General features: G+C 34.9%; 1 long non-coding RNA gene across 1 annotated transcript; it reads left to right on the forward strand.

Annotated features, from left to right (window-relative positions):
- The first annotated feature begins 258 nt into the window (after nucleotides 1–258).
- On the forward strand, nucleotides 259–11,101 carry LOC141378067 (uncharacterized). The gene is made up of 3 exons (XR_012391655.1): nucleotides 259–428; nucleotides 9,595–9,670; nucleotides 9,786–11,101. It is a non-coding gene; the product is annotated as an uncharacterized lncRNA (long non-coding RNA).
- The last annotated feature ends 689 nt before the right edge of the window (nucleotides 11,102–11,790 follow it).

Raw genomic sequence — 11,790 nt, forward strand, 5'->3', positions numbered from 1 at the left:
AGTGCTGACCATTACAGCAGTCATAAATAATCCATAGATGTCTTTCTAGAGAGTTAACCCGCTCTAATAATCCTAACTCATGCGTGTCTGTTCCAACTGGAGGGATCTGGACTGTCATATGAGACTTAATAAATAACTGCAGGTATGTGCATGGCTTATGTTCACATTCCTCCGGACACTGTTCGAGTAAATATTTAATAGCGGGATGTTGCAAAATTCATATTCCTGCATGGAGGAGTGGGATGGTGGATGGGCATTGTCTACACAAGTGAATGGGAGAGGAATGGGCTGATAGGAGTAAACGAGAGCGGGACTCTGGGTCAGACGCTGTTAAGATAAGACCACACATACTCCAGGGGGATCAGAGCAGCTGAGAGCTTATGGCGAACAGAGGTTTGAGTTGAAAGAGAGGTGAAGCGATGGCGCAGGTGAGAGAAATACGACGGAAATAGGAGAACTGTATGGTTATCAGTTTATGTGATTAGATCGGGAGGACTTGTTTAAGAGCAAAGACAGACCCCAAACAAGCTTGTGTGTGTGTGTGTGTGACTGTTGGGTATTTTGTGGGCGGGAAGAGATTAACCCTCAGGATGTGGATGCTTCTGATAACAGCATTTTGCAGGAACACTGACTGGGTGTTGTCAGACACCTTGCTATATATTTGTTACACATCGATTCTTATTCAAGTCAGGCTCACCTTCTCACCTGTCATGAGACTTTTCTGACAGAAAGGCTTTTTCTGTCAAATCATCGAGCACCATTATCAGTGTTTTGGGGTATATTTTGCAGCGGTTACTATAATAGACTATTGTTAGCAAACAGTTTGCTATGTTATTTATGTTTGATTGACCTTATTACATTAAAGGTGCAGTATGTAAGTTTGACACCCAGTGGCTGAACTAGGTATTACATTCCAGAATCAAAACTAATGCAAGCGCAGGTTGCCAGATTAAGGAGCGAGTCTGGCGATTGAGGCTAAAGACTTAGAGATTTAAGATTTAAGTCTTGTTCTAAATAAAAGCACTATAGAAGGAACATTTTCCATATTTAAAGGAGTTTTTGTTCTGACCAACACCTTGACACCTTGAATAGATATTTTAGAAATGGCTTCTATATCTGACAGGTGAACAACAGAAAACTGACAATGATCACCTTAGGTACATCTCATGTACTGTTTTCTGTGTTAAATGCTAATAATGTAAGTTTGAATGGCATTTTTCATTACATTTATTGCAATATACTTAAAGCAGCAGCAGATAGTACACCTCAGATCTTATAAAATAAACAGTTTGAAATTGAACTTTAGAACTGTGACTCAAAATCATTGTATTAATTAGATTATAAACCTTACCATTTCGTGAGTAAATGCACTGTTTACACATTTGACATTACAAATTCTGTGGGTGGATAAGTATTGTGAACAACTTCGACGAAAACATATGGAGAACCACTTTCACATGTCGAGATGTACATAATGTGTGAGTGTGTTGGCGCTCACCTGCACATAAACCAACGGCGGTTTATCATAAGTATTTTATCAATATTTTTTTCCACAGTTGGTATTAAGAAGGAACCTAGAAACTTTATCAAGCAAACACTATAGCAGCTAAGTGTCTGGAAAAGAATCCAAATGCTTTTGTTTTCATAAACAGTGTGGATGTGAACATGCTCATTCCAGCAATGTTCCTGCATTCACACAGTGCAGCATTCCAGCAAATTACTGCTAATGTTACAACTTCTCTTTCCGGAAAAATGCTGGAACGAATTTCCCAGTATTTTCAAAAAGGGGCTGTTTACACATACAGACCCAACATGACACAATTTAGATCAAAATCTAACAGGGGCAGTTTCAGAGAGTTACAACATAGTATTTGTGTGGTACTGTGAGCTATTTTTAATGGTAAAATATGAAAGAATTACTTGTGTGGAAGACAAACCATATGATCTCTGAAAGGCAATATTTATGCTAAATATATAATTATTTCTAAATAAGTTTTCAATATAAGTATAACCAGAATTGCTCTTACTCTGAGAAAATTCCTGAAATAAACATATGGGTAATAACTAATTCATTATATGGGTAATAACTAGTTATAACTTTTATTTATTTATATATACAGTTGAAGTCATATTTATTAACCCCCCTTTCATTTATTTATTTTTTTTCTAAATGATGTTTAACATATCAAGGAAATTTTCACAGTATGTCTGATATTTTTTTCTTCTGGAAATGAAAGCAGTTTTAATTTTTTTATAACCATTTTTAAGTCAAAATTATAACCCCCTTAAAGCCATTTTTTTCAATAGTTTACAGAACAAACCATCATTATATAATAACTTACCAAATTACCCTAACCTGCCTAGTTAACCTAATTAACCTAATTAGGCCTTTAAATGTAATTTAAGCTGTATCGAAGTGTCTTGAAAAACAGCTAGTAAAATAGTATATGTCATCATGGCAAAGATAAAAGAAATCGGTTATTAGAAATGAGTTATTCAAATTATTATGTTTAGAAATGTGTTGAAAAATATCTCCATTAAACAGAAATTGGGGAAAGAAATAAACAGGGGGGCTAATAATTTTGACCATATATATATATGGGTTAATCACTATAGTTTTTGGACAAATAATACCAAATTCCTATTTTAATTACCAGCCCTGCTCTGTATCATCCTAATAGTTTCTCTTCCTTTAAACTTGCCTCTGTTCTCGTCCATCAATTGACAGGTGTTTGACTATGTCTGGCAAACGGTTGAAGCCAGATCAAGTGCCAAACAGACACACTCAAACACAGTGTTTCTAACCTGCATCTGTTCACTGCTCGCCTTTTGCCCTCAAAACAGGTGTTATGTCCAAGGGAGCAGGCCGTGCCATGCGACTGTTGAGTAAAGACAACACAGGCCTGTCTGCCCTGAGGCTGTGCCACACACACACACACCAGACACATTTACGCACACACACAGAAGATTAATGCACAAAAGCACCACGACTTACTACACCACCTGCCCCATCACAAACAGAGAATGATGGGTAGATTAACAAAGACGCCACGCAGAAGCTGCCAATGCCAGTCTAAGAGGCATAGAAAGACTGTGTGAGATAATTCACATAAACCTACTTCTTGAGTTAAATGAAAAAAAAAAGAATATAAAAAAAAGTGCCATGCTAAGAGCGCTATAAGAACTACACAGCATCTTAGAACAGCCACTCAATATGGCGAAAAGAGCCCATTGGAGTCAGTTTCATTATTGTTTTTGAGTGTTAAAAATATAATTTAACAGTTTCCCTACTTTGTATTGTTTATTTCTGTTGTTTTCTGTTTATTTATGGTTATGAATTGTGTTATGGGACCTTGATCTCTGCCGTTTTAACTTTTATGGTGAAAATTAAACTCCGCATTTAACAGTGTGTCTTTTATTGACCATTTTGTAGTTTGAAACAATATAGTATTGCATAAGAAATAATATACTTTTTCACAGTGATGGGTTGCGGCTAGAAGGGCATCCGCTGCATAAAAACGTGTTGGATAAGTTTGCGGTTCATTCCGCTCTGGCCACCCCAGTTTAATAAAGGGACTAAGCCGACAAGAAAATGAATTAATGAATGAATAATATACTGGTCATAGAAATAAGTGCATATATTAACAGAAAAGAACCAACAGTTCTACTTTGTACCCTAATTTACAACAACCCAGTCAATTTATCACTTTAAACAAATAAAAATGTCAAGAAAATATTTTTTTTCCCAAACTTTTCAACATCAAGTGAAATTGGATGAAAGATTTAGATAGGCATATATCAGAGTTCAAGACATGAATCATAAAATATGAAAAACTGTTAATTTACAATTTCTTTTATAGTGTACTTTCAGTATGAGCTGTGGTTCATGCAAATGTCATAATACTGTGAGGTGTACTACATTCCTACAATGCTGACAATTATAGCCAGTGGAATTTATTTATATGCTTTGGCACATATATCAAAACTGCCTAATGAAATGTCCAAATCCACAAATATAAACTCATGCACGCACGCATGCACGCACGCACGCATACACACACACAGTTGAAGTCAGAATTAGCTCCTCTTTGAATTTTTTCATTTTTTATATTTTTACAAATTATTTTGAACAGAGCAAAGAAATTTTAACAGTATGTCTGATAATTTTTTTTTTGGAAAAAGTCTTATTTGTTTCATTTCGACTTGAATAAAAGCAGTTTTTTATTTTTTGAACACCATTTTAAGGACAAAACTATGGAAACTAGCCCCTTTCACAGAACAAACCATTATCATTATCATTATACAATAACTTATAACTTATATATATGAAAAGGTGATAAGTTAAATTTTATTAGGTTTTCAGTTTTTCTAAAAAAAAAAAAAGATAGAGAGATAGTATAAGGTTTAACTTGTTTAACTTGCACTGAAACAGCTCACTTTATTTTAGTTTATGTTGTTAAATTATTACTGTGTAATTACTTGCAAGGAGCGAATTATGAATTTATAATGTATCACAATGTGAATTACTGTTTATTACCAATGTCCCATTTCATGTACACACCATAGTTAATGAACTCACAATTGCCTGAACTAAGTAAGCCTGACTTAATGAAGCTAATGAACAAGGTATAATCGGCTCATCAAGGTATAAACAACATCCAGTTGTACTGGTTTGGTTTTGACAACTTGAAACCAGTCCTTTAAGCCTGAGTTTGTTCAGCTATAGCTTCATGATAGGCTACAGAACCCAGAGGAAAGTAGCCACTCTAATTATTCAACAGAGAGTTTTGTGAATGTTTCAACTCAAACCGTTTGCTTTTCTCTTTACAATAAGACATTCAGTTCAGCTAACTGGCTGTAAGATTAGATTAGCCATGGCCAAGAAAGAAAGAAAATAAAAATCTTTACCCATACTTTAACAGCGTGTGAAATGCAGAGGCTCAAACACACAACTAAACAAAAGTTGTGTTTAACAGGAACATTTGATTATATCTTAATCTTGTTATGCATTCTGTCCTTGTATTTACCCGTCATCCCGACCCACTCTCACAGACCTCTCTATCCTCAAGGGGTGGAAAAAATGCAGAAGAAGGGTGTTGAGTGGCTTTGAGACTTCACTGATAATACAGTTATTTTTGAGGTAGCTGCGTGTGGTCCAGAAATCAACACATCTGCCCTGGAAAAATTACAAACAGCAGCAGAGTGTCTGTGTCAGCTTATACACAGTTAGCATTTAAGCAATAAAACTGTTTATGTTTACATTTTGCCACTATTAAACTGGCATGACATATTACCTGAGACCACAATAATCTAATTATTTAACAGCGTAATTCTAATTGCAGTAATTACCATTTTTAATTTCCTCTATTTACACCCACCGGCTTCATTATGAAAACAATGCCCTGGAAAACTGAATAAACGTAACGTGAAGGCTGCAGAAGCTCTGAGTATGGCAAGCAGTGTTAACATTTAACCTTACAAAATATTATTAATAGTACCTATTTCCATTCTATTAATATTTCAGTTAATAAAAAGCCTAGTAGTAATTTCATTAACTATTACATTAACATTAACTAGTATTTTTATTATTATTATTAGAGAACTTATATGGTAGATACTAGTGTGTAATGTATTAACAAAATAACGATTTATTAGATATTATACTTACTCTTTCAACAGTACCTATATACCAAATATGTACCTACAGTATATGATCAATATATCATGACACCATGTATTATTTTAAAGGCAATTTATACAAGACAAGTTATACAAGCTGTGTCATTTAAGTTAAAATTACTCATGGGATTAATTCAATTCAACCTAAAAATAAGACAACTGTATTTAAATACAGTGAATTATTTTGGAACTTGTCTATTAAGAATATATTAGTACTTTTCCCACAATGTTACAAGTAATATTATGAATTAAATTCTACCAATTACTGCTTGTTCTAATGTCTAATCAATATGTAGTAAAATAAATAAGCTATGATATGAATAATTATTTAATACTCAATTTATTTATTTATTTATTATTATTATTTATTTTTTATTTTTATTTTTTTGCTGCTTGTTCCAAATTACTTGTTTAAAATGAGCGGAAATGACACAATTCCAAAGATTTTTTGGGAAACTTAATAGTTTTTTTCAATTTACTTAAAGGGCACCTATGATGAAAAGCAACTTTAAGCTGTTTGGACGGATCTGTGTGCCGTTATAGTGTTTCCACTGCCATTTTGGAGTGATATAAACACAACAAAAATTTCTTGACATTAATTTAAGACCCAAATCCCAGTGATTTTGAGGCCCAGCGCAACATGATGTAGGAGTGCGGTTTTCCCCATCCACCAAATTAATTGACAGGCACCATATTTCTATAATAACATGTATACACACGTCCACAGAACTTTGTTTTTTTTTTTATAAACTAGAATTAAAATAATTGTTACAACTCTCTGTGATTTGTCTATGTTTTATAAGTTTAAAACATTTTTAAAACAGAGCATGTTCGTAATAAAGACAGGGAAATGCTATGTAATTCTTAACCACTATAATCACCAAAGCTGCATGGTGTCAGTAAATGCTAATATGTGTCAGTGCTGCAAACGACATTTGTCTGAGACTCATTATTTCAGAAAGGCTTGTATAAACTCCACCACAAATACATCAAATAAATGACTTGGTACTTCTGAATAATGAGCTGTATTTCAGCTTCATCCATTTCTGTCTCTGTCACTGACAGCTGTTTATCTGACGTAACGCATGATGAGAAGCAGACACATAACTGGGAATGGTGGGCGGGGAGAAGCAGCTCATTTGCATTTAAAGACACAGGCTACAAAAACAGTTATGTATTCAGACACCAAAATGGGCAGATTCTGTAGGCTATCATAAATGATTTGATAGGTATATTGAACTAAAACTTTTAAGACACATTCTGGAGACACCAAATGTTTATATTACATCCTGAAAAAGGGGTGAAATAGGTGCAATTTAAATTAGTTACGTTAACTTAATGGATTTGTGTTAGGACAACCTAGATAAAATATGTTGAACCCTGGATTATTTTATTTATTTTTTACAGTGTAGGCTAGTATTATAAATAAATAGGCTACTAGTAGCTTAATAAAGTAAATGAATTTCAGTGTCCAAAAAATATTACCCAATAAATAACTTATAGAATATAAAAATGTTTGATGTTTCAATGACAGGTCCTCATAAAAGTCATTAGCAAACTTTTGATAGTACCAACAAATAGATGATGAGGTGTGAGGTATAGCCAACTATTAGTAGGTATCTGATTAATTAGGTTAGATATTTACTTGCAGCGTTTTATAAACTAAAAGTTAAGTAAGCCTCTACTTAAACACTAGCACTAGCCTGTGAAAAAGTGCTCATAACAGAGAAGATCCTGAAATATAGTAGCAGGAAAACAGATCGCTACTAATATGTTATTCTTTAAGATTAAATATTAAAACGGCCTTCGTAGTCACCGACGGCGTCGTTGGAGGTCAGACTGGCCATGTACAGACAGTAGCAAGTGAACAAACAGCAACACCTTCTCTGTAAGCATTCCTGACATTCTCCACTATCACTCAAAGACATGTTTATCTTTCTCTGTTGCTTCCAAATTACAGGGTAGAGAGAAAGAGAGGGAAGCTTCAGGTGCTCCAGAACAGCTGGCGAGATCAAGGGAGAGAGGTGGATAGGAAAATATTACAAATGAATATCTCTTGAGAGATGAAGGGTAAACTCAGAAACGCTGTATGTGCTGATGAGTGATCCTGTAAAAAGGAGATTCTGTGTACTCACGGTCGCAGATAAGCTGGCACGGAACAGCATTGTTAGCCTACAGCGCTTTGTTTTCCTCGGCACATCTGAGTACACACTGTGTCAAGCAAACACACTACAGTAAACAACACAAATCAGCACTCAAACACAAATTAGCCGTGGCACCGGTAACTTAGATGATGATATTTTGTATTTCACTTTAGCCTGTAGTCTTGCATGTCCCTAATAAATAATAATAATAATTCAATAAATGATAAGAGCAAGTTATTTTTTATTGATTTTGCTCTAACTCAGTGGTTCTCAAACTGTGGTAAGTGTACCACTAGTTGTATGTGGGCTTCCTTCAAGTGGTATGCAGAGGAATCCAATATGTCATATGTACATGCAACATATATTTCAAAATTTATCAAAAATGGTTCATATATGAATATGATGACATATACCCTATATTTATGAGGTCCAAGCAACATGTCCAGGTTTTGATGAATAGGTTACCATAGGTTAACACTTTACATTTAAGTACAGGAGTTTTTTTTTTTTTTTTTTTTTTTTTAAGAACAGTAGCCTACCATTTTAATGAACTTTTAAAAGCACATTTTAATTTACATGTTGACGTTTTATTTTGTTTGTTTTTTTATGTATTTCACAGTATTATCTTGTAGAATTACCTATATTTTACTGTGAAGTTACAATATGATTTCTGTGATTTAGCAGTTGGCTGCAGTTAAAATATTTGATTTAACTGTAAAGTTACAATTATAGCCCGGATTACTGCAATTTAAAATTGGTGCTGTAAAATTTGAAAGCAAATTTAGGTCACCTAAAAATGAAAAATCTGTCATGATTTACTCACCATAAGATTTTTCCAATTTTGCAAATATGTTTTTTTTTTTTTTTAAACACCATCAAAACATAACAAAACAAAACAAAACAAAAAAAGGATTGAAACAACCTGAGAATGCGTAAATGATGACGGAATCTTCATTTTTGGATGATCTGAGAAGACACTTAAATCAAAATAAAAACAAACGAACACACTTTTTACAAATCTATTTAACAGTTTAATGACATCTGTGTAAACATTTCAAAAAAATTTCAAAAGGTGAAGCCTCTCTCCATTGAACTGATAAATACTATAAGAACATATTAAAACATCTTCTGACATCATACATAACGTACACATATACAGTTGAAGTCAGAATTATAAGCCCCCTGAATTATTAGCCCCCCTGTTTATTTTTCTCCCCAATTTCTGTTTAATGAAGAGATGATTTTTTTCAACACATTTCTGAACATAATAGTTTTAAAAACTTATTTCTAATAACTGATTTATTTTATCTTTGCCATGATGAAAATAAATACTATTTGACTACATATTTTTCAAGACACTTCTATACAGCTTAAAGTGACATTTAAAGGCTTTAATAGGTTAACTAGGCAGGTTAGGGTAATTAGGCAAGTTATTGTATAACAATGGTTTGTTCTGTAAACTATTGATAAACAAATTAGCTCAAAGGGGCTTATAATTTCATCCTTAAAATGGTGTTTAAAAAATTAAAAACTGCTTGTATTCATCATTTGGGAAATATTTTAAAAAATAGAAAAAAAATCAAAGGGGGGCTAATAATTCAGAGTGCTCTCTCTCTCTCTTTCGCTCTCCCCGTGTTCGCAAGGGAATGCAAGAGATGATTGAGAGAAAAACAAGATTTGCATCTGAGAGTGAAATCTGCACAAGAGTGCCACCTGGAGTTTTTCCTGGTTTTTGCTTTGAATTTAAATGAGTTTTCTTGTGTAATGACAGGTGAAATTCCAGATCTGAGGTCATCATTATCCTCAAATGTGTGAAGAGCACGTGATCAAATCGCATAATGAACTGAGTAAGTAAACAAGCAAAACAAGGAAATACACATATTCTGACCGTCAGAGAGAAGGTTTGACAGAACATGAGTTGTGGAGTCTCTGAGGAGAACCTGTTGTGTCCCGTGTGCTTAGACATCTTTACAGAACTGCTTTGGCCACGGTTATTCTGGCGCTCCACAACATCTGTCAATCCGTCATTAAGAGCAAGAGTTCAGCTTCAGAGGAGCTGTGTGATCTGCATGAAAAGAAGCTCAAACTCTTCTGTCTGGATGACCAGCATCTGCTGTGTTTGGTGTGCAGAGACTCAGAAAAACACCTCAATCACAGCTGAAGAAACCGTACTGCTTCTCAAGGAGGAGCTGAAGATCCAACTGAAACAGTTGCAAGAAAAACTAAGAACTTTTTAAGAGATCAAACAATCATTTGATGATGCAGCCCAACACATCAAGGCAGAGTCAGCAGAGCAGGAGACTCTTGCAGGAGGACTTTGAACAGCTTCATCAGTTTCTGCAGAAGGAAGATACGAGCAGAATATCTGCACTGATGCAGGAAGAGTCACAAAATGACACTCCAGATTGAACAAATAGACAAAGATATAGAAGCTCTTTCAAACAACATCAACGCCAACACTAATGATTTATCTACTGCCAACAAGCCCTTTCTGCAAAACTTCATGTTGTCTAGAGAAAGAGTCCAGATAACACTGCAGGATCCACAGATGCACACTGGAGTGCTGATAAATGTGGCAGAACTCATGGGAAGCCTGAAGTTTAAAGTCGAGATTGTTCAAATCACTGGATCCAAACACTGCTCCTCTTCTGCTGACCATAACTGATGATCTGACCAACTTAAAGTCCAGTACAGTAGGTCAACCCTATCCAGAAAACCCAGAGAGGTTTGACTATTTCCACTGTGTGCTGGCTCTGAGGGCTGTACCAAAACAACACATACGGGTCTGTCGAAGCAACTAACCAGAGAAAAGAAGATGATTTCCTCCATGGCAGAGTGTGCCGTGTGCGGTTTTGTCTGATCAGTACACAACACAGTCAGCTTTCAGTCACCGCACAACTTTAAATGTTCAACAGAGACTGAAGGTGATCCGGCTGAAGCTGGACTGGGACGCAGGGATGATTTTGTTCTCTAATCCACTCTCTAACACTCATCTACACATTTAACAGCACATTTACAGAGGCCGTCTTTTTATTTCTCAGGGTTCTTACACCTTTTCCAACTTCAAATTCCGCACTTTTCAAGCATTTTCAATGTGCTTTTTTATGCTTTTCCAGCACCTAACAACCACAATAAATTCCGTTTATATATGCTGTATGTACTTTTTTTACATTTAAATCCATTGTGCTATTTAAAAAAAAACACAATATGACATTTTAATTTAAATTGTTGAATACTTTGGAACATTAATATTTTGGGATAGCTCACCCAAAAATGGTAAAAAAAAAAAAAAAAAAATGTGCCATTATTTGTAACTTTAGGTGGTTTCTAAAACAAAATCTGTCAGTGTTGTTTTTATTCTCTCGTACCCAGACCTTAACATTTTCACAGCTGTAGCTCCCTGTCATTTGAAGGAAAGCATTGACTAAGTTATTGACAGCTGATATTGACCAATCCATTCGCGTCCAAGAGCAGTGGGCCAGAACTTTAAAGCGGGGCAGGCATTGCAGGCTTTGATTACTGCAGCAAGTTGACATGTCAACTGCTTTAAACTATTAATGAGCATTGCGTTAGCGATTTTTTGTGCAAATAGGCATTCTGCGTGAATGTCTCCTGAATACGCACATGCTGTGCACATTTTGCATTGGAAACTGCTAACACAGCCACAATTTTATCCACTCACACAAATGCTCCCAAATTTATTTTGAGCTTTTATAAATAAATTGTCACATATGCAACCAAAACGGTTGCAATTTCGAGCCCTACAATTTCAAATTCAAGCAGGTTCAATCACTTTGTCCAAAATCCAAGCACTTTCCTAACCTTGAAAACACTGTATCAAACATCAAGCATAGAAGCAAAAGGGCAGATAAACTGCTGGTTTCATTCAACAAATGGCGTTGTCTGTTCCAAATCACCAGCTTCAGTGGGACACTACTGCGGCACTACAGAGCAAAATTACTGTTAG

Source organism: Danio rerio, chromosome 16 (genome assembly GCF_049306965.1).
Source record: "Danio rerio strain Tuebingen ecotype United States chromosome 16, GRCz12tu, whole genome shotgun sequence".
In the NCBI taxonomy this organism is placed as follows: Eukaryota; Metazoa; Chordata; class Actinopteri; order Cypriniformes; family Danionidae; genus Danio; species Danio rerio.